Genomic DNA, 3120 nt, shown 5'->3' with positions numbered 1-3120 from the left:
CTGTTCTCAAGCCGGCTTTTGACTAAGAAACGAGTCGAAAGTCTGTTCGAGTCTGATTTCACCCATGTTCCGTATTAAAAGTTGAAGAAAAGCTCGAAAATCAAGTGTAAACTGTGAAGTTCATTAGATCTGAGCCGGAAACATAAAAAATTCCGGCGGATCTGGTATAAAAGTGTGACTATTCCTTAGATTTTGTTTAAGCACTATGAATATCTGTTAGATCTGAGGCCGATGATGCTCCACAACAGGTTGTACAAACCATTGAGTGGAAACCACCTTCAAGAGGCCTAAAAACAGTTGGTTTTTATGAAAATGTATAAGTTTTCGTGTGATTTTGATGAAGAATCTTGTGTAGAAGTGATAATTGATGAAAGTTGTACAAGAATCTAGAAGAAATACTTACGGAATGAGCTTGAATCTCTAGAAAAGTGACTGAGAGTGCGTATGGTCGGATGACAAAGGCAAAGGTGTGAGAATGAGGGTGAACAGACCTATTTATAGTTGACAGTGACAGCTAAGGCGGTGCAAGTGTGAGGGATCAGATGGCTATTCGGTCGAATGGTCATCCGATCGGATGTGCATTCGGACAACCGAGACCCGTTTGCTAGTTTTCCGACTTTGGTTCGTTTTGCGAGCTAGATTAAGCGTTGCGTTGCATTGCGTATTATTATTGAGAGTAACTATTACATGATAATATTATATAAATACACAAGAGTTTCCATGTTTCAAGTCTGCATCTAAGCTAGGATCCCGTTCAATAAGTATCAAGTATCAAAGTCTCTCATTCAATAAAGAATTAAAGTTTCCCGTTCAATAAGAATCAAAGTTTCTCGTTCAATAAGTCTCAAGTTTCTTGTTTAATAAGTATCAAGCAAAACAAGTGTTAAGTTTCAAGATTCGAGTTTCAAAGTATCACAAGATGCAAGTATCATAAGAGTCAAGTTTCACAAAGTATCACATCGAGCAAAGTTCCACATAGTTTAACATAGTTTAAGGCTCAAATAGGCAACACTAAATATTACAGGGACGAGACTTGCCAAAATCTAAGAGGAAGACTGCTCGAAGAGCTGTGGATACTTGGTCTTCATCTCACTCTTAAGTTCCCAAGTGAATTCGGCGCCATGCTTTCCTTCCCATCATACCTTAACTATGGAAATTTTGTTGCGCCTCAGCCGCTTGGTACCTCGGTCCATGATTTCGACCGGTTTCTCCACAAAATGTAGTGTCTCATTTATTTGCAAGTCTTCGATGGGAACCTGAAGTTCCTCGTCTGTTAATGTCACACCCTGACTTTTGCGGAAGTGTGATTACGTGTGACTTGCTTAATATCATTGCATTCAACCATAACAAACAACTATATGATATAAACCATGATGTCCATCCATAATTAAGTTTTCAAAACATTACAACCATCATTGTTTTAGATCCAAACACAGACTTCATGTTTAAAATACAACACAAACAAAGTTTTAAGTTCCATAATCGACTTGATACGATACAACGATAAAACAAGGCTTTGAAATCTATGTCTCATCTAGGATGAGACATCCACTCCAAACCCTACAAAAGGTGGGATGCCATCATTTATTTGGAAGACACAACTTGTAAAACTTTAGCGCCCGCCAGATCCATTTCAATTCCCTGAAATACATGTAGTTTGAAAATATTAACAAAAGTTGAGCGAGTTCATGTGTTTTGTATGTGAGCTCGTAATAAACTTTGTAACCATAGTATGTATGTATTTGTAAACCTGGTATGAAAGCAACAAGGAAACATAAAAATTAATGGTTTGCAAGGTCATTAAAATGTGTGACGTGATGCAGGAAGGCTCAAACCTAGCGGATTTTGTACCGGGCTTCCGGCTGGAAGACATAGTCACCTCATGGGCCAAATCCCGGTCCTCATGGGTGGGGCTCGCAACACCCAAATAGATCTATCACTCATGTCCCTCGGTCCTACTACGAGGATTAATGGTCTTAAGCGTTGTACCCACCACTCACATGATCTAACAGTTCATTCCTTAGCTAACCATACCATATGTAAACGTTTGTAACATGTACTTCGCCCCCGAAGTTGTAAAACTGAAAACAGTTAAAAGAAAAGGGAGACATGAACTCACAGTCTTGCGTCTCGAAATCCGGTGTAACTCAAAGCTACTACTCGTGCACACGACTACCTACAAACGTGCTAAGGTGTATTAGACGGATGGGTCGTGCTTTGACTTTAGTCTTAATTAGTATCTTTGAGTTACGTTTCTTTGTGTCTTAATATTATCCCAAAGTATATAATTATTTGTTAAAATAATAAATATTTTAACTTAAATTATATTTATTAAATCTTGGATTATTAGTTAAAATAATATATTTTAACTTGACACATTATGTATTTGTACATGTATATTTTCCCCAAGGATGGGTGTATACATACTCGTATTCTTAAACTTGTAAACTTTTGCCAAGTATCGATGGCGTATTCCGGTGTATTTATACGTACGAGAATACGTATTTTTATTGTATTTATTAAGTATCCTTATACTTAATTTTGTATTAAATTTTCCGTAATAATATTTTCAATAAAAATCATCAACATGAATATATTATTAAAATATATAAATATTTTAGGAAAACTTGTATAGAAAATTATTTATATTTCTTCCTTGGCAAAAATATTTGTATTTTCATATAATTCTCAAAAATCACATATTTTCAAGATTAACTTAGAAAATATATATATAAATCTATTTTTCTCCCCAAAAATTTTATTCTGAATTTGTTCAAGAAAATATATATTTTCTCCAAAAATATTATATTTTCTAATAATTCAAGAAAACATATATATTTTTCTTTAAATAATATATTTTCTTCTTGTCAAGAATATGATATATTTTTGTAACAATTATAAAAATCATATTTTTGTCCTCTTGGTTCCCAAAATACCGTTTACCAAAATATACTTATGAATTTAATTCCGGAATATTTATGTAAGTTATATTCCTTGTTCGGTTTCTCCAATTTTGGGTATGAATTATATATTCACTTTCTTGGAATTTTGGTAATATTTTGTATTGTAATTTTTGGTATTTTGGTGAGTTTCATTATTTTAAGTCCTAAAATAATATAA

The sequence above is a fragment of the Helianthus annuus genome, chromosome 8 (genome assembly GCF_002127325.2).
Source record: "Helianthus annuus cultivar XRQ/B chromosome 8, HanXRQr2.0-SUNRISE, whole genome shotgun sequence".
NCBI classification, from domain to species: Eukaryota; Viridiplantae; Streptophyta; class Magnoliopsida; order Asterales; family Asteraceae; genus Helianthus; species Helianthus annuus.
This window is presented reverse-complemented; position numbering follows the sequence as displayed.